The sequence below is a fragment of the Balaenoptera ricei genome, chromosome 1, assembly GCF_028023285.1.
Source record: "Balaenoptera ricei isolate mBalRic1 chromosome 1, mBalRic1.hap2, whole genome shotgun sequence".
Classification (NCBI taxonomy): domain Eukaryota; kingdom Metazoa; phylum Chordata; class Mammalia; order Artiodactyla; family Balaenopteridae; genus Balaenoptera; species Balaenoptera ricei.
In genome coordinates this window covers 17,038,033-17,064,945 of record NC_082639.1, presented here as the reverse complement: position 1 = coordinate 17,064,945, position 26,913 = coordinate 17,038,033, and the positions used below count along the sequence as shown (strand labels likewise).

General features: G+C 39.8%; 1 protein-coding gene across 3 annotated transcripts in view; it reads right to left on the bottom strand.

The window, feature by feature from the left end:
• The window catches only part of CDC42 (cell division cycle 42), a 45,840-nt gene extending 20,110 nt beyond the window's left edge, over positions 1 to 25,730 (bottom strand). The window contains exon 1 of one of the 3 annotated variants that reach the window (XM_059915677.1): positions 25,632 to 25,730. The gene's annotated coding sequence lies outside the window, so the exon portion shown is untranslated. Of the gene's footprint in view, positions 1 to 24,655; positions 25,324 to 25,631 lie in introns of those variants that run through there. The other 2 variants (XM_059915669.1, XM_059915683.1) reach the window with 2 other exon arrangements.
• Positions 25,731 to 26,913: the final 1,183 nt, after the last annotated feature.

Here is a 26,913-nt window from a genome sequence, read left to right as displayed (position 1 = left end):
AAAGAGCAGCATGTTTCTTTTTATAATGAAAGAGAAGAGGCTATTTCAAAATGAATCCCACATAGTGTGTCAAGTGTTACTTTGTGCAATATCTCCTTCAGTTGTACGTGCCCACACATGTGTGTGTACAGGTATATGTGTACTAGACTGCAATACAAAGACCACTGCTTCAAAGAATGGTCCATTTACCCAACCTTAGAGCTATAGTTACTCAGGCTATAACCAATAAGCAGCAGAGCACCACCACCTCCCGTCTGTAATAGATGAGCAACATGAGGGACTGGACAAAGATCAGGGTGATCCCTGGCCTCAGCAGCTCTTTCAGCACCAAGTTGCCTAGTTACTAATTCAATATTCATGGCATGAAGAGGTCAAAACCTAGATTTTTATAATGAAAAAGTCAGATCACTCTAAAGCATTCTAACTTACAAACAGATACAATTACTTTAGCTTCTCTTACTGTAGTCCTCCATTCTAAGAAGCTATTGATTACAAATGCACCAAGGATTTATTACATTTCATCCATTCTGAATGCTTGTTTTTACACTTCAACATTTCTAAAATCAGAACATATCTTTACCGAAGGTTCCTTACCCTTGTTACCAGCCATTTTCCCCCCACATTTTGACATCTACGGAAGTGGGATATATGACATCTTAGAGTCAATGAAAAATTATAACAGTTTTTCTGGAAGAATAAAGAAGAAACATCAAACCCTCTATACCTATATTTTAAGATAAAATCCTTTTTTCAATTATAATTCTGAAGGGATTACAATTTCTTGTTAGCTAAAGCTGCCACCTTATTAAACATAAAAATGTCACAGAACCATCTAACTGTGGATTGGATGCCAGGTCTATATGCTCGTACAGTAACCTTCACAACTCTTAATCATGACTTATAAAAGTCTGTTAACATCTCTGTATTGGGGCTTCCCTGGTGGAACAGTGGTTAAGAATCCGCCTGCCAATGCAGGGGACATGGGTTCGAGCCCTGGTCCGGGAAGATCCTACATGCAGCGGAGCAACTAAGGCCGTGCGCCACAACTACTGAGCCTGCGCTCTAGAGCAGCCCACGAGCCACAACTACTGAGCCCGTGTGCCACAACTACTGAAGCCCTGCGCGCCTAGAGCCCGTGCTCCACAACAAGAGAAGCCACCACAATAAGAAGCCTGCGCACCGCAACGAAGAGTAGCCCCCGCTCGCCACAACTAGAGAAAGCCCACGCACAGCAACAAAGACCCAATGCAGCCAAAAATAAATTAATTAATTTCAAAAAAAAAAGAAAAGAAAAAAAAAATCTCTGTATATACAAGTGAGTAACCTACAGGAAATATACATTCTCCTGTTCCTATCAAAACCATCTTGACTACATTTTCCCTGTAATGCACTAGAGGAGCATTCATACTAGGTTAAGGATCTTGATCCCTAAATTAAATCAAATTACCTATCAAAATAATCACACTAAACCAAGTACTAAATTAATTCTAGAGAATTATTCTAGAAGAATGTCTTTTACTTAATAATAAAAGAAGAGAAAATAGGAATAGCTGTCTTCTCATGGTTCCTCAGTCCACCTCTGAAAAACAGGATAACATTCTGCTAAAAAACAAGGTCTTCTGTAAAATTTCTTTCCAATTCAGAGTGAAGAAAAGAAAGGTAAGCAGAGAGAGTTCTGATCATCCTACATAATATTTTCCAGGTGCCTAAAAATCAGTTTCAAGTTCAGTTCCTGTATCTTCTATTTCTCATGACCATTATTATGGGGCAATTTTTTTTACATAGTTTAATCATCAACACTGGACAGAAAGTAAGGTTTGATCACTGCAGCAGACACTGCTAGCGGTCTGCCAATTCTTCCTCTCTTCTTTAGTAACAGAATTTTACTGAAGCATATGGCTCTTAGTAAAGACTACATTTCCTAAATTCTTTTGCAGCTAGATGTGACCAAGTTCTGGCAAATGGGAATGGAAGCGATGGATGCAATTTTCAAGACTAGCCTTAAAAACAAGGGTAATAGTTTCTCCTATCCCGGCCTTTAGGCTGGAATGCAGACATGATAATGGAAGCTGAAGCAGTCACACTGAACCAGAAGACAGAAATTACATGCTAAGGATGAGTAACACAATAGGAAGGGCCAGCCCTGTATTGCCTTCCAAGACTTTTACATGAGTAAGAAACTTCTCTTTCATTAAGCCCCTATTATTTTGGACTTCCCTGTTACAGCAGCAGAACTGAATCCTAATTACTATATTTCACGGATGCTAAGAAGACAACAATTTTTAAAATACATCCTTAATTTAGAGGTGTTAAATGTAAGAGAAAAAGTCTTAGAATCAATAAAATTATAATAATATTTGGATTTATCAAGTAACTTTACAGTAAACTTGACCACTTTTGAGACTTTGTCTTAAAAACACCTAAGATAAATGCTATTATTAAATTTTAACTGTGGTTAAAATCAATTGTCATCCCTAAATATGAAGATCCTATCTTCAGTCTACCTATGGTATTCACTTTTAAGACTTGTAACCCATACTACATAGCAAATACAAAATCATCAGGCCATTTATAAACTTGAAACTTCTAGTGAAGGAAGAGCTACCATTTCCTGAAAGTTTCATTAAAATTCTCTAGGAAATAAGGAAGAAGAAATTGAAAACAAAAAGTTTCCATGATTAAAGACATGAATATGACTGCCACATGGTTAAGTCACAAACTACCACAAGCTGTACTGAATTTGTTACAATATTGTTCTGTTTTATGTTTTGGTTTTTTGGCCGTGAGGCATGTGGGATCTTAGCTCTACAACCAGGGATCGAACCTGCACCCCTTGCATTGGAAGGCGAAGTCTTAACCACTGGACCGCCAAGGAAGTCCCAAAATACCTCTGCATTCTTAAGAGCAAAAACACTACGACTAAATGCCAAACTTTCTGAGGAAGATCTTTAAGCTTTTCCAATGAAAGATAATGGGTGACTAGAACTCTTGTGAGAGAAATGTGGTCCGCAAACAGTTTGGCAAGATCACTAACATTACTACTTTGAGAACTTTTAGAAGTCTGGATCTTTTCTGAGCAGGAGAAACAGCCCCCAAGCCATTCAGGCCCTTCTTGCATGTCCTGCTTAGTAAAGCTGGGAAGAATTTCCGAACTACATAAACTAAATACATAACAATAATAATCTTCCTAACTCTGAAGTCAGGAAAACCCTGGGTTTTAACCTCTGCTCAGCACTTACTAGCGACCTAGGCAAGTTTCTTAATCTCTTTTTGCCTCAATTTTCTCATCTGTAAAACAGAACTAATTATAATTTACACCAACACCTTGCAAAGTTATAAAGATTAAGTAATACAAAAGGACCTGGCTCCTAGCACATACTCAATATACATGAATTCCTCTACCAACTGTGCCACTTAAGTCAATCCCACCATACCTATTTTCGTCCAGAGGATCAAAACTTGCACTGCACTTTCTTCTCTCTTTGGTGGACTATTACCTAATCAAAACTTCTCACACTTTGCACAAAGCAGGTGCACCAAAAACATAGGCTAAAATGAACTGAATATATTTGCTGCTATTTAGCTAATGACACAAAAAACAAGAAATCCACCCAAATATTTCTTCTTCACTTGAAGACTCCCGTACTATTTTTTCCTGTATTTCCTGCATTTCCCTGTATTTACAGAGCAGTCCCTAAAACCAAGCCACTTAACAGGTGTTAACAATATAATTTAGGTATTGGAATAGACCCTATCACTATCTTTAAACACCAAATTAAATGCTTTTTTAGTTATTAATTATCACTGCCTACATGCAAACTAATGAAAATCTGACAGTTGTTAACCTAAAACAATAAAACAGCCAGTTATTTTACCTTCTCCCTATTGGAGATACAAAAGTACTTCTCGGGTCTACAACTAAAGTCTAGTGGTAGGGTGTGAGAGCTCCCCCTTCTGGTCACCTGACTCCATCTTAAATGAGGTTTCTGTTTATTAATGTCCACATTGTTATTGATAATATCTTTTATAATCTCTTTTTCCTGTTAGGCTTGAATTCAGCCTCTAGATCAACAATTCCAAAACTATCACTTCAGACAACCAGAGTCAGAATTACCTGAAATGAGTTTGTTAACAATTCAGATTCCTGGGCCCTCACCCCAAATCTAATAGATCAGAGCGCAACACTTCCTATGAAATTCTAATGCACAGTGAAGTTTGAGAAGCACTGCCGTATATGATAACAAGACAAAAAATACCAGTAACAAAAGAATCTAAACTAAGATAGACACTACTGGCATTTAGATCACCTAGAAGTGAGTTTCTTAAAAGTAGAATCCGAATTATCACTGTGAATTATCTGTATCAACCAGGCACTTTACATATTTAGTAATGAAAAACTCATGTTGTATACTGAGAGATCACGAACCAAGATACTTCAGAGGTGCTTTAAAACTGGTTCAACCCAAGTGTTCTCAAATGATAGTGCCAGTGGCAATACTTATATAGCATTTACTATATGCCACATACTGTTCTAAACATATTACACATATTCATACATTTCGTCCTCTCAATTCTGAGATATGTACTATACTGTCCCCATTTCACAGGTAAGAAAAGTAGGGCTCAACGAAGTTAAGTAACTAGACCAAGATTACTGAGCCCGTAAATGGCAGAACTGGAATTTAAACCCAAACAGTCTGTCAAGGCTCTGCTCCAAAATTCTATACTATACTACTTTCTCCTAAGAAGTGACATTAATCAAAACAAATATGATCACTACAAATGGAGTGGCAAGTATATACCTATGACAGTTGCCAGACTGGGAAGAGGAAGGCAGAGGAAGAAGCAAGAAACAGGGGTTAAGTTCATTTCCTATTTCTTCACCCTGCAGACAACCACTCAATCTTATTGGGGAGAAGGGAAGCGAGAAGAGAGAATTTGTAAGATAGAGTTCACTCTTCCCCTTTCTATCTATATACCCACAAATCTTCCATTTCTTATGCTTCCTCACCTGACAGTTCAGCAATCTATCAGAAACTGGTTGTGGATCCCCAGTTAAGAGCACTGGTTCAGGAGTCAGACTGGCTCTACCACTCTAGCTATGTGACCTTAGGCAAGCTATATAACTGCTCAGTTTTCCCTTAGCTCAAAAATGAAAATAGTAATACTTTTCTCATAGGGTAAGTTGATTGAATAAGATAATATATGTAAGGAATTCAAAACAGTGCCTGGCCTCTGGTAAACGCTTAGTAAATGTTTGCACCTACTCTTAAATGAGTAAAGGCACTTTTATAGTACTCATTGTCTTTACTACAAATGTAGTCAAATTTAGAGCTATCACTACAAAGGCGGTCATTTCAGAGTCAAGTTCCAATTTAATTAGGATTATTCTGCAAAGCATTTGACATGTATTATTAATAATTTCATGTACTGAAATGTCACCAGATGACCCACAGATGGGGAGGGAGTAGGGGGCCAGGGGAGAGACTTTGTTCTTGCAACATATGCAATGCCAGCTTCAACAACATGGAGGAAACTAAGCCAGACATGTTTGTAAATCCTTATGTTAACTTCCTATTTAAACAACGTCAAATCACTATAACAGCAGAGTCTATGTAGTACCAATGTACCATTCTGCTATCCAGAGTGGCTAGAAAAGTTATTCTGCACCAATAACTAAGACTATTTCTCTTTAATAATGAAGTTCATTTGTACCAGAACTTGGAATTGGTTGGTGTTGAGCAACTTAAGGCATAAAAAATGATTCTGCCAATCATAAGGAAGATAAATTGTGAAATAAGGTGGATCTTCTACATTCCCTCCCAATACCTATCACTCCTCCTGACAGCCACACCAAAACCGTTATCTCCTACATTCTTAAATGCTTTGGAGGTCCAAATTACCCTTTGAGAATCTCAAAACTAAAGCCCCTTTAGTTTTCTGGGGTTCTTGAGCTCTGGATTTAAAGAGGCTATGGAACGCTCTCTTTAGTATCATTATTATTACTGGCTGGATGCCAACTAAACTCCACCAAACAATGCAATCCCTGAGGAAAAGGATTTGTATGCAGGGAAGGGAAAACGCTCCCAGCTACAGATGCCCTATCTTCCCATGCCCCATAGTTCATTCTAGGCACAAGGCACAAAGAGCATATGAAAAGATTTGGGGGTTAGGTATTTGCTAATAAGCTTGTTTTGCAAAAAATGTATATTCTCAATCAGACTATTATATCCCTTATAAAAAGGTGTCAAATATTAACAGTAAACAGTGTGCATAAAAGCCCCATCCAATTTTTGGTATTCACTGTGGTGAAAATAAGTGTTTGGTCTTTGTCCAGGATTCCTGTCACAGAGCTCCTAAAACCCTTGGAATTTCCCCTAAATGGTAGCAGAACCTTTTGTCATTCATAATGAGTCCCTTCCTAATAATGACTTAGGATGGGGCCTCTGATTAGCCCTGGGATGGAACTGCTCACCAGAAAGACCAAGTGATGAGAGGATTAGAACTTTCAGCCCTACCTGCCAACCTCAGGAAGAGAGGACGGGGAGGGGAGCACTGGAGATTGAGCTCTGTGAAAACTGGTGAACAAGAAGATTTAGAGAGTTTCCAAGTTAGTCAACACATCGTGCTGGAGAGTGCCTGCCTGGGGAGGACACGTACCCCATACCCCAAATCTGCCATCAGCCAGGCAGAAGGGTGGATAGCCTGGGTACCCCATCTGCAGCTGGTGCCTGAAGTGGAGGCAGTTTTGTGGGGATGAGCCCTTAAGCTGTGGGGTCTACACTAACTCTGAGAGTTAGTGTTACAATGGAATTGACAGAAGTGATGTCGGAAAAAGACACTACATTCACACTAACACAAAATACACTCAAAGTAATGCTCTTTTCATTTGAAACACATTTCCCCCTGAAGTAACCCATTTTCATACTTAGGATACAGGAAAGAGACATGCAGAATCAAGAGAGTAACAACCCTGAATAACAAGCCTTCCTTACCTATCCAATGAAACAGCTAGTCTGGTTAAAGGATTAAACAGAATAAATAAAATCGGCACCACGTGTCTCTCCTATCAAATCCAGTCACTTTAGAGAATATGGTTTATATAACCTTTTGCTGTCCTACCCAAAAATTCTATTACACCTCCACCATAGTTACCTTTCTCCCCCAAAAGAAGCAATACACTGTAAGAAAAATGTCTTTAAACCTTGAAATAAACATTTAGCTTCAAATAAACTTATGGGGCTTCCCTGGTGGCGCAGTGGTTGAGAATCTGCCTGCCAATGCAGGAGACACGGGTTCGAGCCCTGGTCTGGGAAGATCCCACATGCCGCGGAGCAACTGAGCCTGTGAGCCACAACTACTGAGCCTGCGCGTCTGGAGACTGTGCTCAGCAACAGGAGAGGCCGGGACAGTGAGGCCCGCGCACCACGATGAAGAGTGGCCCCCGCTCGTCGCAACTAGAGAAAGCCCTCGCACAGAAACGAAGACCCAACACAGCCAAAAATAAATATGAATAAATAAATAAATTTAAAAAAAAATTTATGAGAACCAAAATTTAAGAGTTCACCCAATATTACTTAAAAAAACAAAATAAAGAATAAGATTTTTTTTTTCAGAATTGGAATATTCCTTAATGAACTAACTAAATCCTATCATTTTGCAGATATTCTGGCCTAAATGCAAAGGACTTGCCCCTGTGCCAGTTAATACTCATGTACCCTGACATTCTTTCCCAACTCTTCAGAACTCAGGCAAATACAGAACAAGCCACTTAAAGACAGTTCTTTTTGAACTTCATGATTTGTTTTCAGAGTCCTCAGTAAATAGGAAATGATCTTAGAAAACTTTGGCACTCATTCCACCTGCCAATGCAGGGGACAAGGGTTCGCTCCCTGGTCCGGGAAGATCCCACATGCCGCTGAGCAACAAAGCCCGTGCACCACAACTACTGAACCTGTGCTCTAGAGTCCGCGAGCCACAACTACTGAAGCCCGCATGCCACAACTACTGAAGCCCGCACACCTAGAGCCCGTGCTCCCCAACAAGAGAAGCCACCACAATGAGAAGCCCGCGCACCGCAACTAGAGAAAGCCTGCACACAGCAACGAAGACCAAACGGAGCCAAAAATAAATAAATAAATAAATAAATAAATTTTTAAAAAAAGAAAGTCAAAGCAATTCAACTACTGCTCAAACTTATTTGCCCTAATAAAAATCCAAAAGAAGCTTAATATGATCAAGTAGTTTGCCTCCGTTTTGAATAATAAATGTATGCATTCCAATTTGAAAAATAAGTTAAAATTGGAATTCTATAAAACAACTTCCAATTATTAAAAAGTAGACAACCCTATGTTGGAAGAGACAGTCCCCCATAGGTCTCTTGTGGTCCTACCCATCTTGCTAGGTATGCTAAGAATGCAAGGCCCTGACCACTCTACCCAGGCCACGTCATAGGGTTGTGTCTGCAGCAAACAACCTTGAAGGATACAGTAATGTCTCCCTCTGGGACAAAGAGCAGGGTTGCCTTCTGCGTGCTATTAGATAGTAGGTTCCCCAAGCTCGGTGTTCCTCAGCTATGACACAAACCCACTGCATCTCCCACATGGAAGTCTTAGGCATAAGGGGAAGCAGCACACAACACACTGATCTCCTGCTGCTGGCTGTAGCTTAATTAAATTCTTTGTCTCTGACCCTAGAGTCTCATGTCTTCTGCCAGCAGCCATAAAACAGTATCAGGCTAACATATTAGCTTGTAAGGAGCGTAAAATAAAATCCCCAACCCTGTTTACTTAATTGACTGAGCTTTGTGAGACACAATGATTTTGTTGTGAATTTAAGTTGTGTAAGTAAATAATAGAGCAATTAGATGGTTTCTTAGAATAATTATTAGAGTAGAGGCTAGGTAAGAACACCAGGTCTCAAATATTTCATTCATTACCCAGAAGTTTTCTTTATAGAAAATCCTCCTGAAATAATTAACATTTTTTTGCGCCTTGTCCTCCTCACTCAAGCCAGCACATGTTCCCTAGGAGCTGACTGGCTGTTTCAGTTGTTTATGTTCCATCTCCTAGGTGTCTGTTCTAACAGGAAGAAATTAGTGAAGGCCAGAATCCTATCATCAAGAAAGGTGGTAGGGACTTCCCTGGTGGCACAGTGGTTAGGAATCCTCCTGCCAGTGAAGGAGACACGGGTTTGATCCCTGGTCCGGGAAGATCCCACATGTTGAGGAGCAACTAAGCCCATGCGCCACAGCTACTGAGCCCATGTGCCACAACTACTGAAGCCTGAGCACCTAGAGCCCGTGCGCCGGAACAAGAGAAGCCACCGCAGTGAGAAGCCTGCACACCACAACAAAAAGTAGCCCCCGCTCACCACAACTAGAGAAAGCCTGCGCACAGCAACGAAGACCCAACGCAGCCAAAAAAATTAATTTTTTAAAAAAGGTGGTAAAGGGGCTTCCCTGGTGGCGCAGTGGTTGAGAATCTGCCTGCCAGTGCAGGGGACACAGGTTCGAGCCCTGGTCTGGGAAGATCCCACATGCCACGGAGCAACTAGGCCCGTGAGCCACAACTTCTGAGCCTGCGCGTCTGGAGCCTGTGCTCCGCAACAAGAGAGGCCGCGATGGTGAGAGGCCCGCGCACCGCGATGAAGAGTGGTCCCCACTTGCCGCAACTAGAGAAAGCCCTCGCACAGAAACGAAGACTCAACACAGTCATAAATAAATAAATAAATAAATAAAAGAACGTGAATTTCTTTAAAAAAAAAAAAAAAAGTAAAATAAGAAATTAAGTATTCACTGGTTTTGCTTTAAATAAGGCTAATAAAATTTTTAACTTTTCAAAAACCAAACCTTATTTTGTTCTCTCCTATCCTCAAATAGCTGTAAGCTTATTTTCCCCCAAAATTCCACTTACTCACCTCTAGAATTAAGTCATTATAGAAAGTTAAAGGACAAAGTCTCCATGGTACATGTCCAAGAGCCCTGTTGTTGATTTTTTGTTGACTTTTTAACGTGAGACTGTCAAATACATGCAAAATTGGTAGATATTTCACCAAAATATAGTCAAAGAAATCAGGGAAGTAAACTTGGGCAGAATGCAAGTGATAACACTACTGCAGCCTTTGCTTTTTGGGAAAGATACTGGGTTTTTCTCCCCTCCCCTAAATGTACTTTCCAGATGTTTCATAGAACAAAAGTATCTTTGGGCAAAAACATCTCAAATTCTTCATGTATCTCTCTCCCACAAAATGGTTGCAAAATTCCTAATATCTCCAGCTGCCAATTAAATGCATTAACATATGCAAAGTGATGAAAGGCAAACATTAGGCACTCATTAAAGCAATTATTCAATTCTTCCATTTTCTGCCACTTGTGAAAGAAACTGATAAATACTGTGAAACCACAACCTACATGAAAGAGTAGAGAAGCGGGTGTCAAATTAAGGTTCTATGGGTCCTTGAGATGACAAAAATGAAGCAACTGTCAGGGAAAAAAGTGCTGACAGTAGCACTCATAAAATGAAAGATTATGATTCTATGTGGTAAAAGATGTTTTCAGCAGGGCTAGAAGTTTGCTGTGTCAGCTTCATTTCTGAAAATGACTTCATTCCGAAATGTCTGATCCAATAAGAACGTGAGTCCTTATTTTTACTACCATGCTGAGTTTTCCTTCTTCAAATTGGCAAAAACTAAGGTATGCTAGCCAAAGTAATCATTTTATATTGTCTTTGTGACCAAAAAAAATTTTAGTCCAATTAGTAAATATCTACATAAGCTATATAACTTTTGAATGTAGTATTTCAAAACAATTTGGAAAAATTGAATAGTATGCAATAATGTATAAGAGTACTCAGTATCTGATTAGAAGAGAATGGATATTACAATAAGATTTTCCCTCAAAATATTCAAGACTCGTAGATTTATTCATTCAGTCAACAAGCCTTTATTAGGCACCTAATAAGTGCCAAGCATTGTCCTATACATAGCCATATCCCCCTCTGCCTGCAACAAAGTTCATGTCCTCTTGGGGCAACAATCCAAAGTGGCATATACAGACAATAACCAAATAAGCATCACCCCCCATCCCATATTCTTCCTTAATAGTATTACTAATACTGACACCCTTATATGCAATTTTCCCATTCTGGTCTCTTAATCAAGGGCAACATAATTCTGTTCTCTTAAGAAAGGGCAAGGAGATTTTAAGACACACTCAAACCTCCCCTCAGTTTCCTGCAAAAGACCAGATAACAAAAGATAGAGCATTTCACACATCCCAAATCTCAAGTCTGAATCTGCCACAGCTCTGAGGTCTTGACAACCTGGGGAATAGGACTGAAACTGCAGAACTAAGTATGCGTCTTACTTGGCCCACCTAATCAATTGCCAACTGGCTGACACTATTTAAATTATCCAATATGGTTTGGTGCTTATTTCAATGTCTATGCCTTTATCCACGTCATATCATCTCTCCAAACCTTGGATGTCTAGCCTTACAACTCACCCTATTTCTATCCTAACTTACAACCCCCAAATCCCACCTTAACTGAAACACCTTCCCTAATTATTCCAGCTAGCAAAAACTGCCCAAATGGGGATTTCCCTGGTGGTCCAGGGGATAAGACTCCACATTCCCAATGCAGGGGGCCCACGTTCCATCCCTGGTCAGGGAAATAGATCCCGCATGACGCAACTAAAAGCTCCCACGTGCCGCACCTAAGACCCAGCTCAGCCAAATAAATAAATAAATATTTTTTTTAAAAAACAAAACTGCCCAAATTCTCTGAACTTCCATGGCAAGGCCCTTCTTAGCTCTTAAATCTCATATTTCACACTCCTATCCCCAACACTCTCCATGCTCTAGCCACACAAGTCTCATTACATTCCTCAAACATGCCGAGCCCTGTCCTGCCTGCAGGTCTTTATACGTGCCAAATATGCCTTCCCCTGCTCATAACGCTGTTGACTTCTCCTCCTTCAGATCTCAGCTCAAATCATCATCTCCTCAGAAAATTCTCCCCTAAACACACTATCCAGATTACTATCCAGTCCCCTTCCCCCTTACTTCCATTATACTACCCTGTTTATTTCCTTTACAGTATGGTCATAATCTATAATTATTTTGTTTATGTTATATTGCAGTAAAGGAAGACAGATAAAAAATAAGGAAATCTCTGTGAGGGCAGGGACTCTGATGTATTCCCAGAACACAGATCAATACTGGACACCGTAGGTACTCACTCAACAAATGTAAAACACAACTGAGCACTTAGTCATATTGTTTTTATTCACATAAGTTTGTGTTTATTCTAAAAGATTTTAAGCTCTCAGAGAAAAAACTAGGCTTATACTTTATCATCTCCTTCCCAAGGCACTTAATATAGTACTGAGCAAGAAAAAATTAAAATTTTTAATGTATGTGATCCCAGCAAGTTACTTCACTTCCATACCTTAATTTTCTCTACAATAACATCTAACTCACAAAACTGCTACAAAGAGAAACTAAGCAATGTACATAGAACTATTAATTATCACCTGGCACAGAGTAAACACCTAATATGGCACCTTACTCTTATCCCCAATTAAAATTTGCAAAAACCAAAAGGGCCCTATGATAAAGATCGGAACCACTATCGTAAAATGAAAGCATCTAAATACTATAAATAAGAGGAAACTAAGAAAAATCCTTGCTTCTACTTGACAGGGTTATTTGCTAACTTGATCAATCCTTTCTAAATAAAATCCCCTGGATCTGATCTCAAAGAACAGTTTAAACTAAATGTCACATTTGTAGCAAGAGGATTTGGAATGTTACAGAAAGGGTTGTACCCACCTTCACTTAAAGAAGAGACAAAGTAATAATCATAGAACAAATATTTATCAAGTCTCTAATATGCCAAAGGAAGACAATATAGAGTAGGAGTCAAGCACAAAATCTTTCAATTCAAGTAGCCCTAAGCTCACATCCCCATTCTTGTGTGACTTGGGGCAAGCTACTTAACCTCTTTCCAACACTCTTGTTTCTCCATTTGTAAAGCAGAAATAGTATTACCATCACAGGTTGTAGGAATTAACTGAGTTACTCCTCTGTACAGCACTTAACGCTCAAATATAAGCTCTTTTAATCATTGTGAAGTGATCCAGATAAACAGTCAATTCAGAATTTGATTATCTAAGCAATCTTCTGTAGGGGGTTGTGTTTATACTCCGTCCAAGTGCAAAGTGAAAGCCAATCATGTACCCCTGAAAACAAAATGTGGTTTTAGATTAGGACATAATACACAAGGCAAATTTTTGCTTTCAAAAACTATCAGAAACAATATGAAACAAAGTTTCCATGTCTAGGCCAGTACCTACCAAAATTTAATATGTACATTCATTCTTTGATCTGGCAATTCCACTTCTAAGACTTTCTCCAAGTATGCAAAGAGGTAGACACAAGGATATTTACCACAGCCTTGCTTGTAGGAGCAAAAGACAGAAGACTACTGACATGTCCACCAACAGGGGAATGGTAAAATAAGTTATAATACAAAGGAATATCATGCAACTATTTAAAAAGAATAAGCTCTAGTGCCTGTTATGGACTAAACTGTGCCCACCCCCACCCCCTGGCTGCCACAGATTGATATGTTGAAGTGATAAACACCAGTAACTCAGAATATAAGTTAGAGATAGAGCTTTTAAAGAAGTAATTAAGGTAAAATGAGATCATATTGGTGGGCCCTCATCTAATATAACTTGGTGTCCTTATAAGGAGATTAGGACACAGACAAAGAGGGAAGACCAAGTGAAGACACTAAAAGTCCACTATCTATAAGCCAAGGAGAGAGGCCCTCAGAAGAAACTAACCCTGCCAACATCTTGATTTTAAACTTCCAGCTTTTAGAACTGTAAGGAAATAAATTTCTGTTGTTTAAATCACCCAGGCTATGGTACTTTGTTAGAGTAGCCCTAGCAAACAGTGCCAATACAGAGCCAATGTGCAAGATCTTCAAGATATATTAAGTTTTTAAAAAGCAAAGTGCAGAAGAGTTGTGTATAACATGCCGATTTATGTATGTGAATTTTTTTATGGAGAGGAGATACACATACACTTACAGGTGCAGAGACTATGTACAAAGACACTTACAGGTGCAAAAACACATCTGCTAGACAAAAGTGACTGCTTCTGGGAAGAGGATAAGGGTGTGTCTGGGATGGGATGGGTAGACTTATTTTTCATCATATTCTCTTTTGTACTGAAGTTCTCACCATATGCATGTAATATTTTCTTTAATTTTAAAAACAAAACTATCAATTAAAATGAAAAGATCTCCAAAACACATTCAACAATTAAGAAAAACACCACAAGCAAACCTGGTCTAAAAGTTATCAAGTCCTAAACTCACCAAAATCTCTGATCTATTTCATGAGCGTAAGCATTTTTTTTAATGCCCTGCATTGTATTGTATTCTAAGAGCCATAAAAACATCCAGTCATTTGTCTCAATAATTCCATTTCATACACTTAGTACTGCAATGTAAATCACTCAATTTACCAATGTATTTCAACAATTAAAACATTTTTATTCCCATTTTTGAAAAAAATAATTCCACTTCAGATAATTTATCCAAAATTAAGAAAATACTTTATCAAGAAACAATGAAATGCCATAACATTACAACAGAAAAAAATGATTAAGTAACAATACACCAGAGGATGAAATGCTATATATATTAAAAATAGTTGTGAAGACTACCAACATAGTAAACAATGTAAAAAAACAAACCCAAGAAGAGTTAACAGCTGTGCTGGAGTGTGTGTATATCAGTTAAAGGACAAAAAACAAGTGCATAACGGATCTTATTCGATCTTCACTGCGTCAGGACACAAGTTAGAATCTAAAACATGTTGCAACAGACTTATGTTCTTCCAAGAAACAACCCTATATACTATAAAAGTCAGCAAAATATTTAAGTACCTATTATAGCAGTACACTGGATAAGGCAGAAACCCTGTCTTCAAAACATTTTAGTAATTTACTGAATGCCTACTCTGTGCCAAACACTATGCTAGATAGCTTGACATACATCACCTTGTATATTTTACTGGCTATAAGCAGAAGAGATTAACACAATTGTAGTAGTCTGCTACAAAATTACACTATAAACTACAAGTTCCATAGATTTTCAAAAGAGTAATTAATAAAATATGGGGGTGGTCTAGAAGAACAAGAATAAATCTCTAGTTAGATAGAATACCAGGAGAAAGGGCACAAGTAGCGCTAGCCTGCAAAGTGAAAGAAACACACACACACACACATGCACACACAGGATGAGTTCAAGTCATACAGACTGAAAGCTAAGCAGAGGAACTTTCATTTAACGTGGGTGGGGACAGGAGGCTACCATTTCTTTCTGATCCATGAACAAGTTTTTTTTAGGAATATCAATCTTGTACCTGTATTCCAATGAACTGTCAAAGGTAACCAGATAAAATACAGGAACTCAGCTAAGAAACTACTTTAATAATCCAAGATTTACATGAAGGACCTGTACTAGGGTAGTAATTGCATGGCAGTAGAGAAGAAACAGTTGACCAGTTTGGGGGTGGAGGGTGGGTTTGTTTAAGGAGGTAGTAAATTAAGAAAGAAGTTTTTTTTAGTTTGGGAAATTACAGGATAGGTTTGTACCACAGATAAATGGAGAAGTTGGAAAAAGAAATCTTAGGGTCAAGTTGTTATGTTCTTAAAGCACTCTTGTGAGAAAACATGCAAAAGAATAGCCTTTCCAGAATCAGAACACAATAATTTGGTCCTAAGTCTATCAAGGATGAAATCACGTGCCAGTCTGTATCAGAAATCCCACATACAAGCATACATTTGCAGAAAAAAAAAAAGTTACTATATTACCTAGACAACACACACACAGTAAAATGAGTGACAAACTGAGAACCTTTCTTTGAACAGGTTACCAGGTGAGAGGCCAACTACAAAACTAACCATGATCATTTAGACTTTGTTATATCTAATGAGGCAGAGGTACCTACATTCAGATCCTCATATAATCTATTTTACAACCTACAAGCCATTTTTAAACCAGATTACCAAGATTCTGAATCAAAGCAGTCTACCAATTTTGATGTAAAATCTGTTAACGGGGTGAACTTCTACAGAAGCACTCAACTGTGTGCTCGAAGAAATAATTTGACAAAGAATAAGAGATGCTATAACATTTGCACTAAATTCTATGTCAATGCAGTACAGCTGGCATGACTGCAGGCTGCATAGCAGTGAGTAACAGTATAGTTCTATTCACTAAAAGAGATCAAGAGAAACAGAAACAACAAAGAGTTGCAAAGACTGAAAAACAACCAATATGTGTTGGCAACAAATCTGCTTTTAAAGGACACTTTGCAACCAAAGACAACACCATCAAAGCACAAACTTCTACCTTGATTATCAATTGTTTCTATGGAAATTATATACACACACCGTATTTTGAGAAGCTAAGTTCCTATAATGATATTCCAGATGTATCATGGAATACATCTGTTTAATGTCTATTTTTAAAGACTTCATATAAAATTAAGCAAAACAGTACCTGTCACTGATTAAGAATGACTACAGTAATTCCCTCTATCTACAACGCTCTTCCCTGGATGACTCATTCAGTCACATCCCCGACAGATCTTTGCTCAAATGTCATTCTGGAGTTGAGAACTCCTCTGACTACCTTATTTTAAATTGCAACCCAAGTTCTACAAACCCAGAAGCACTCCACTGTACCCTGCCTCTCCTTCTTCATTTTTAGCCAAACACTTATCTCCAACTCACACACCAGTATGTCAATTTCATGGGGACAGAGATCTGTTTGGTCTACTGTATTCACTGCTATATCCCCAATACCGAGAACGGTGACTTTGCACACAAAGGGTTGTTGAATTCACAAATTAATAAAATAGTATGGGTTAGAGATGCAGCAAGTCAAAAAAACTTGTTCTTTGGACTCAGAATATACCCGTTAGTGGGTCCTCTAATCTCCTAAACCCTCATCTATTACTATCTGGATAAACAACAAAACAAAACAAAATTTAATACCCTCTGAGAGAGAAGGATTCTATTCCTAAAGCTTAAGTCACGTCCACAGTCTGAATTAGCTGAAGTAGTTAACAGCAAGTGTTTAATAGCCACCCAGCATCATTTTTGGGAATAAATACCCTGTATCATCTCTAGCAACTCTATTCTCTATTCTGTTCTAGTAATGCACAATTCTACAGACTTTTTTTTTTTGGCCTCATGGCATGCAGGATCTTACTTCCCTGACCAGGGATTGAACCCTCGCCCCTTGCAGTGGAAGCACAGAGTCTTAACCACTTGGCCACAAGGGAAGTCCCTCTACCAATTTTTAAACTAGCAAGGAGACGATACTTTCCTAGAAGAAGCAGGATCCCCACAAAGTATGTGTATCACATTGTGTTTTCAACTATATCAGAGTGACATAGTTAATGTAAACAATCTTACACTGTCATTTTATAATTAAAACATGCTTCTAATTTTGGAACAATGCACTCAGATTTAAATCAATTAAAATAGTGTATAATGAACTTAAGGAATCACATAATTGCCAAAAAGTTATCTCCAGAATCTGCATCTTCAAAAAATCTTTGCCACTGATTAGTTCTATTTTAAAAGCTGCTTCTGTGTCTTAGGTTTCCTTTTTTAGAGTGTGTTTTAATATTTGTAAAGAATCATCTCATCTTCATATTTTAACAAAGAGAGGCAGAGTGCAAGAGACAGATTTTTTTATAAGAGCAGAAATGATACCAATTTCTCCAACTGAAAGTAGCAGAGGTAAAGAATTTCGTGCCAACAGAAAACAAACTTTTGTATCTTCAACATAATGTGTCACATTCAAGACATGAATTAATCTTGCTCCTGAAGAAAAATTACTCAATTACCAAAAAACAATAATTTTTTAAAAAGAACTAAGACAGCCCAACCTAAGTCCTTAACCCCAATCCTGATACACAAAATGATGTCTTTTCCCCACTCTCCCACCTCTCTCAGATAACTATCCAATAATAAGTAAAATGACTTTTCTGTTCCTGGCTCTGATTTAACTAGAATCAAGGACAAGTTTTAAGGCAAATACATCTTCATTTCCATGTAACACATGCAACCAGAAAAAAAAAATTAATGTAAAAGATGGGATCTGGGATGGGTTTTTGTTCTTGTGAGGGAGAATTGGATTGGGCAGTATGTATGATAAGAAAAAGAAAAGGAAATATGTCAAATTATAAAATACAAAAAACTTAGATTAGTACCACAAACTCCTAAAAAACTTCTCATGTATGTTAACAATTATTTTTTTTTAAACATAGAAATTCTTTGGATCGCAAATAAAATAGTTAAAAATTATATGACTTTCAGAGCTTTAAAAAAATGGCTTTGAAATTACCGCAAGCTTTTCAGAATACTGGAAAACAATAAATACCTAAACTAGGATCACTGATCCAAGAACAAAGGAAACTGGAGACAGTGACTCCATTTCAGAAATTTCCTTTGTAGCCACTGGACAATCACTTCCCCAGTCCCTAATAATGGTCTGCTTTTCCCTTCCAATACCTTGCCCCATTTTTAAGTTGAGATGGAGTTACTCCCCCTCAGACACCCCAAAGATGGGTTTTATACGTAAAATGCTAAATTTCATCCCAAGGAACTACATATTAGCAATTTCTGTACAACAGCTCTTGAGTGGGGTTTAGGCCACAGCAAGAATAGATAATCTATGGCCTCTGCTGAAGCCTCTACCTTTCACGTGCCTCAGTAACTTGAGAAAATTTTTCCCATTTTTCTACCCATAGCAAAGCCACACCAACAGCCCCTGAACCTAATAGAGATTAACAAGCCACGAGACACTAGCATCTCCCAGTCCACTTTCTCAAAGCTTTAGAGGGTGTTCCATGGGTGGGGGAGGCAGGGCCGTCACCAAACAAGTTTAAGAAACACTGAATTAGGACTTCCCTGGCAGTCCAGTGGGTTAAGACTCCGCACTCCCAATGCAGGGGGTGCAGATTTCCATCCCTGGTCACGGAAGATCTCATACGCCGCATGGTGCAGCCAAACAAACAAAAAAAAAACACTGAATTAAACAGAATTTCTGATGATCTAACTTCTATGAACCTTTAATAAACTTACACACATCATGAATTTCCAAGATGGGGATATAATAAGTAGGGTTTCCAATTTATTTGATACCTACCCCCATGGAAATCTCTTCCAGGTATTCTGAAACACACCAGAGAAACAATACCGGCATTACTCTTAAAATTTAAATTATCCCTTATCCCCATCTCCACTGATTATTATAAACTCTTAGGATGAACTAACATTCCCTTTGGCCTTATGAACAAATAAATCATATGACCTAAAATAATTCAAACATTTTCATAGCTTATATTTTGTAGTATGTATACTATTTGTACACTTTCTGAAACAAATGAGGGTATTAGATTTTGATTTAAACCCCAGCACTCTAATATTCACAGGAACTATCCATTCATTCCTAGTTATCTGATAAATGAAATTTTACATTTTAAAATCTAAGTTTATTTTTAAATCTTACTGTTAATCTTAAACTTCACAATAAAAATATAGTTTTCTGGGCTTCCCTGGTGGCGCAGTGGTTGGGAATTTGCCTGCTAATGCAGGGGACACGGGTTCGCGCCCTGGTCTGGGAAGATTCCACATGCCACGGAGCGACTAGGCCCGTGAGCCACAACTACTGAGCCTGCGCGTCTGGAGCCTGTGCTCCGCAACAAAAAGAGGCCACAATAGTGAGAGGCCCGCGCACCGCGATGAAGAGTAGCCCCCGCTTGCCGCAACTACAGGAAGCCCTAGCGCAGAAACGAAGACCCAACATAGTAATCAATCAATCAATAAATAAATCTTTAAAAAAAAATATATATATATATATATAGTTTTCTGGCAAAGTAATAAGTGATATAGATGGTTTAATTCTTCAGAAGATTCTAAAATTGAGCTCCTCTCAAATAGCATTCAGCTGGTGAAACAAATACTAGTAACTACAGTGAAGTTGTATTAGGAATGAAAATCCTTGAAACCACACATAACAATGATTCTTTGTTAAGAAACTTTATTCTTTCACTTCCTACTCCTCTTCATCTGCTTTTAAACAGATTTAAAAGCAAACCAAAAAATTAAAAAAATTACAAATATCCTTAAATTGCCTACCAACAAAGCAAATGGATTGTAGCTGAAATCTTGCTTATGATTTCTTCTACAAAATTTATCATCTCATACTTTTAACACTAATTAACATGGTATTCTTTCATTCCACCTCCATTTCTCCCTCTGGTTTCATTTGATCTGTTATTCTCAATCTTTTCTGTTTACACAAGGGGTAACAAAAAGTGATGATCTTTTTAGCTGAAAACAATGGCTGTGGCTTACTATCCAACAGTAGACAGCTTCATATTGCCATCTGGGACACAGAGAATGGACACAGGTGTGCCTGAGACATTGATCCCCCAGCTCTCCTGGGGCTGCAGCACCTCTAGCCAGCCAAGAATAGTCTTATCCATTTACTCCAGTGTAGCATACAATATTTTTCTATGTCTCCCTTGATTTGAAAAGGGTTAGGAAACATTGCTCTAGAGCATACACTGCTACATCAAATAGTGTAAGAAAAAAAAAAATTAAAGAAAAATTCAATCAAGTCCTTTAAAAATAGCAATAATTTTTTCAGGATGGTAGCTATATTAAGACTTGATTTTAGTTATTAACATTTTCCCTTGGGACTTCCCTGGTGGTACAGTGGTTAAGAATCCGCCTGCCAATGCAGATGACACGGGTTCGAGCCCTGGTCTGGGAAGACCCCACATGCCACGGAGCAACTAAGCCCATGCACCACAACTACTGAGCCTGCACTCTAGAGCCCACGAGCCACAACTACTAAGCCCTTGTGCCGCAACTACTGAAGCCCACGGGCCTAGAGCCCGTGCTCCACAAGAGAAGCGACCACAGTGAGAAGCCCATGCACCGCAATGAAGAGTAGTCCCCTCTTGCTGCAACTAGAGAAAGCCCACGCACAGCAACGAAGACCCAACGCAGCCAAAAATACATAAGTAAATAAATTAAAAAAAAAAAAACCAAACATTTTCCCTTGAGATTGGAGATATGATTTTAGTAAAAAAAAAAAAAAAAGCAGAAAACATTTTTTACATTTGATCAGCTAAATGCCAACTTTGTATTTCACCTGTTTTCATAACCAACAATTATGTGAACGATCCTAATCATATGCTCTTCGTAACAATTAGTTTTCCACAAAAAGTCACTGCGTTCAAACATGTAACTGTACTCAAGCTCAAGTAGTTCTAAAACTAGAATTTAAGATTATTTATTTATTATTAAGTGGGTAATGACTCTTTAGTAACTAAACAACACATTAGTTCCTGATAATGAGCACAGACATGCGGCGATTCTACACAACACACAAGAAACTATAACTCAATCCTTTAAAAGCCAAATAGGTTTCACATTCACTTCCTGATTACAGTCCTTGCAATAAATTCTGATATGCTGCCTGAAAGAGACCAGGTTATACTTAAGTAGGGGGAAAAACAAAAATAAAGCACTCAACACTTTCTGTGAAATCCAGCAGTCTTAAAGAGGGTGCTTCAAACATCAAGGTGCATAAAAATCACTTGGGGATTTTGTTAAAATTCAGATTCTGATTCAGTAGGACTGGGATGGAGCCTGATATTTCTAAGGAGCTCCAAGCTGATGCTTAGGCTCCTGGTTCACAGACTACATACTGCATACTTGAGAACTTACACCCCTACTTCCATGACACTGGTTAAGATAATGGATAAAAATTTAAAGCAGACACCAATCCTCACCTCATTTAATTTTTATGGTTTCATGAGATTAATCTGGGGGGGGGATGGTTATTAAACTGTTGACGTTTGAGAGAAACGCAGATAACTTCTGAAAGGTGGGGGCATTAAGAGAGGTTGTAATAATAACAAGGGCAAACACCTACAGAGCACTTACTATGTGCCAGTGAACTGTCTTAAGTACTTCACTTAGATTAACTGATTCTCCTAACACTGTGAGGTAGAAACTATTGCCAGCCCTATTCTACAGAAGGGAAACTGAGTGACAAAGACTTTACTCAGATTGCATGTAACTAATAAATGCCAGAGCCAGGATTTAAATCCAAGCAGTCTAGTTCCAGAGTCTACACTTTTAATCACTATACTAACAGTGTCTTTCCCAAGAACATACAACAACAGAATTAAAATAGCAAATCAAAATGGCTTACTCTTAGAGAAAATGATGCAAGTGTTAGAAGTGTAAAGTGTTAAAGAACAGAGTGAGCAACAGAGGTTCTCTTCAGGTGACTGACCACTGAGGCTTGGTGAACACCATGACTTAACAATATGTAGTATTTTGCTCTATTAGAAATTGTTCTGGACTTCAGCATAATAGCTAAATAGTGGAAAAAAATTTTTTTTTAATTTTTTTTTAATGGGAGACCATTTCGGTGGCAAAAATGGGGTTTCACTTCATGGAATAAGCAGTTTGAGACCAATGTCCCAGGGGCGACTAGTAACGAAGAGTTCTGACATCCAGGACTTATAATAGCAGCAGTGGCAGACATAGCTGAAATGACAAGTAATGAAAATTGCTTTAGCAAAAATATTTTGGACTGAAGGGATGAGTAATTAAAATAGAAACGTAAGGGACAAAGCATAACATGACCAAGAATTTGATACTGTTGAGTTGAGGGGAAGAAGTGGAAAAATTAAACTGCTATTTCAAACAAAGAAATACAGGAAGGAAACAAACATTAAAGTCCGAATAATTTTTAGGAGAATAAGAACTGGTCATCAGAAAAGATTTTTCTAAGCAATGGTTAACTGTTCAGACAGTACAGGTGCAGAAGATATAGGACTAAACAGATGGATATGGTCAAACAAAAGTAGATGAGTAATCATCACTTCAATGAGCCCAAATATGAATATGGCTGACCAAGCACAAAAGAGGTCCCAGGAAACAGTACACAGGCCTACAGAATATGCAGAAAGTGAAAATATTAACCCTCAGACATCACATTCATTCATTTGACAAACATTTCTTGAGACACATCATGGGTCTGGCACTATTCTAGGTGCCAGGGATACAGGGGTGACCATACCAGGTCAAAAGCCCTGCCTTCAAAGACTTACATTCTAGTGGGAGAAACTAACAGACTTGGAAGAGAATACTGAATATTGAAAGCCTAGAATGAAGCCCTTTAATATAGGAGAATATACAGATCTATTTATGGGACATAAGTTAACAAAATATTAACCCCTCCTTCCCCAGCAGAGGAAACTCTGTAGCCTGAAGTGTTGCTCATTAAGCATTCTTTGTCCTCTCAAAAAAGACCCTAAAATGATAAATGTATTTAAAATATATCTACAAATCAAGTACAATTTGACTTTTACTTCCAAGAATGGCTATAAGTACTACTCCCAGACAGGCAGCACAATAAGTTGTACTTCTAAGTTTTCCAAATGCAACACTTCTTGGATCAAAACATTTTATTAGTGTAACCATTTTTAAAATAACTGGAAATGCTTCTATAATATACCACAAAATTATAAGTGGAAAAAGTATCCGAATAAAAGAAAACAAATCTTGAAGTACAAAAAAGTCAAGATTTGGGCTTGGTGGACTTTAAAAGAATCTCACCAATATTTGATTTTAGCCCCTGACTACCCTACGCTGTAACACCTGCCTCAGACTGCCAAAAAATTAAGTTCAACTGAGTACAGGTGTCAGTTATTACATGCAAACATTTTAAGAGGCTGTGACACCTTCTGGGTCTTGTCTACCAACACCTACACACTACAGAAAGCTGATTTAAACCTACCACTTCTTTTAAGTGTTTCTTAACGAGCAATCTGTTCTCTCTATACAAATAAGGAGAAACAATATGAAAATACTCGTTTCAACATTAACTATCCTTATAACAATGCATTACACAGTTGGATCTCATTTGCTTTACAATGCTAACATTTTTCTGTGCTACAGTACCCTGGATGTACCTAACATTTTGGAGAACAAATACTGTGATCCCCAAAGTCTGAAAATGTTACTCACTTAAGGTTTTTTGGTTAAAAAACCAAAACCTGTTTTTAATTACAAAATTAAAGTGACTAGCAAGCAAAGATTAGGTGTAAAATGAACTGATTCTCTTTTCACCACACCCTTGCCACAAAAAATGCACGAGTGTAGACTTAGGTACACACTCTGAATCAGTAAGTCATATGGGAGAAGTTAAACAATCTGGGAATGTCATTTTGGACCAAAGAAATGCTTCCACAAATAAATTAACTTCATTCCAGTACTCAATGGGATCTTTAAAGTTACTGCCTACGCAAGTGTTGTCTTACGCTTTATTTCCTGGCACAAGCTCATCTTGAGATTTTAAACCTTCCTGGCTTTTAGATGCATATGAGACGGCCAGGATTTCAAAAGGTTATCTCTGAATACGATGAGTTGGGAAACAGGCAGGATCTGCCACTGGGTGACCCAACCGAGCCAACAAAATGCTGTCTTAATTTAGTGAGTCCCTGACTTGTAGGAGTTAAAAACTCTCACCCCTTATATTGCGATGACGTAATCTTCCCCACTGCATTTCTCTTGGACTTAAAGGGGAGGACCAAAAAAAAAAAAAAAAAACGAACAAAGAAAATTTCCCCCTAAAGAGAGGAATTAGGCAAACGGCAGAACGACAGTTTCGGGAGGTGGTTAGGTAACTCCCTGAAAGGGAAGCTTCAGCTGAATAGGCAGGGAGAGTTGGAGAAGGAAATGTAAATGGTATTAGGAACTCGACCTAAGGCAGGAATAAAGGAGACCGGAGAAGCGGTGACCAGGCCCACCCCGCGGGACAAGGCGTCGGGCTGCGGGACCGCTGAGGGAGGCGCACGGCAAGCAAAGCCCCGGGCCGTCAGCGAGCCGCGCGCTGCCCGGCCGCCACTTCCCCGCCGCGCTCGCAGTCCGCTCCCCTCCCCCCGCCCGCCGCAAAATGTCCGCGGCGGCGCCCGGCGAAGCAGGAAGTCGAAGCCGGGGCGCGGGGGGCAGACCCGGCCTGGGAGCCCGAGTCACCGCCACCCTGCGCACCCCAGGCGCACGCCAGCGGCTCCGCGGTCCATGGCGCCCCGGACCGCCGCCCGCCCTAGGGGTCCGCGGCGCCGGGGGGAGGGGAGCAGGGCGGTCGGGATGGGTGTGACCCTTTCCTTCCGCCGCTGCCAGGTGACAGCCCGGCCCCGGCCGCGCCCTCGGCCCGGCCCCGGCGTCCCGGCCGCACACCTCTTGGCTGACCTGTGCCCCCCAGCCTTGCCCTCCGAGACCCCCTCCGCTCCGCCCCCCGACAGAACCCGGACCCGCGCGAGCCCGGACGGCGCCGCGCGAGCCCGGCACCCCCCCCTCCACCGCGCGCGCCCCACGATCCGAGGCTTCCAGGGATCCCAGAGATGGGGTGTCCCCCCCGGACGGGAAGAGGCCGGGGGCGGCGCGGCGGGGACCGGACTGTAGAGAGGCCGCTCCCGCGGGGAGCCTCGGGCCCCGCACTCACCTCAGCTCCTCCGCCGGGGCGTTGGCAGCAGTGCGCGGGGTCTCCTCGGCTGCCGGACAGGGGCACGCGTCTGACGTCAGCACGCAGGACACGCACGGTTGGGTGCCCGCGGAAAAGGGAGGGACCGGGAGGCGAAAAGAGGCAGAGCGGTTCCGGGCGGGGCCTGAACTCATCCCCTGCCCGGGCTCTGGCCGCCTAACGCGCACGCGCCAGCCAGCGCCGCTTGCTAGTTGGTGGCTGGTATCCGTAACTCTTTCTCCAGTGGTTCCGCTGAATTTGTAATAATGCTATAAACGGTCGTTTGCGAAGCGCTTCCACTAACATGTCTTTTGATCTTTGCAACCTTACAAAGTTTTATCATCCCGATTTTGCAGAGAAGACAGTGGCTACTCAAACAGGGGCAGTGACTTGCCCGAGATCACACTACAAGTGGACAGCCTCCTGACTCCCCAGGCCTGTATTCACTCCGCCTTGGCGTGAGAGCTGAGGCCTCGCTTCTCATCTCTGCCAACAACCCACTGTCCCTCGCTCCAACCACATCGGTCGTCTTTTGGTTTAGAGACTTCCTCCCCACCGAAAGGCCTCGCACTCACCGTTTCTCCTGGCTTCCTCCTCTTCAGCTCTTCCGTTGGCTCTCAGCCTTCAAATGTCACTGCCTTCCTGATCATCCTACCCACACAGCACCTGTTTATCATGTGTCTTTCCGGCTAGTGTGCAAACTTCGGGAGAATAGGAACCTTCTCTGTCTTTTCTCAGATGTTTCCCATTGTTAGAGGGAAATAGCTTATCTTAATAATAGTTCGTTTATTGATGACTACCACAGTTATTTGGCCAAGAAAAACACCTATTTCCAATATAGTTAATAGTCGTATTTTCTTTTGGACTTTTTAATTACACAAGAAGAATAACTACATTTTTTGAGTGTTTACTATAGGTATGGTGCTAACAGGTTTGCATGTAATAGGAGGTAATATAAAATTCATAACCACCCTATAAGTTAAGAACTATTACCCCCACTTATTGATGCATGAAGGTGTTAAGGGACTTACCCAATGTCACCGAGCCAGGCAGTAGCAGAGCTGGGACTTGAACCCAGAGGCTGGCTCTAGTTGACCTACATACTACCTAGCAGGTTTATTGCAAATAAATCAGGAGATAAGCTTCAGCTGTAGTCCTACCCCTAGTGATGCCAACTATTAACATTTTGGTGTACACCTTTCCAGATATTCACAGATATAGATACATGTATACACATTTGTTGCACAAAGACAGATTGTACTCT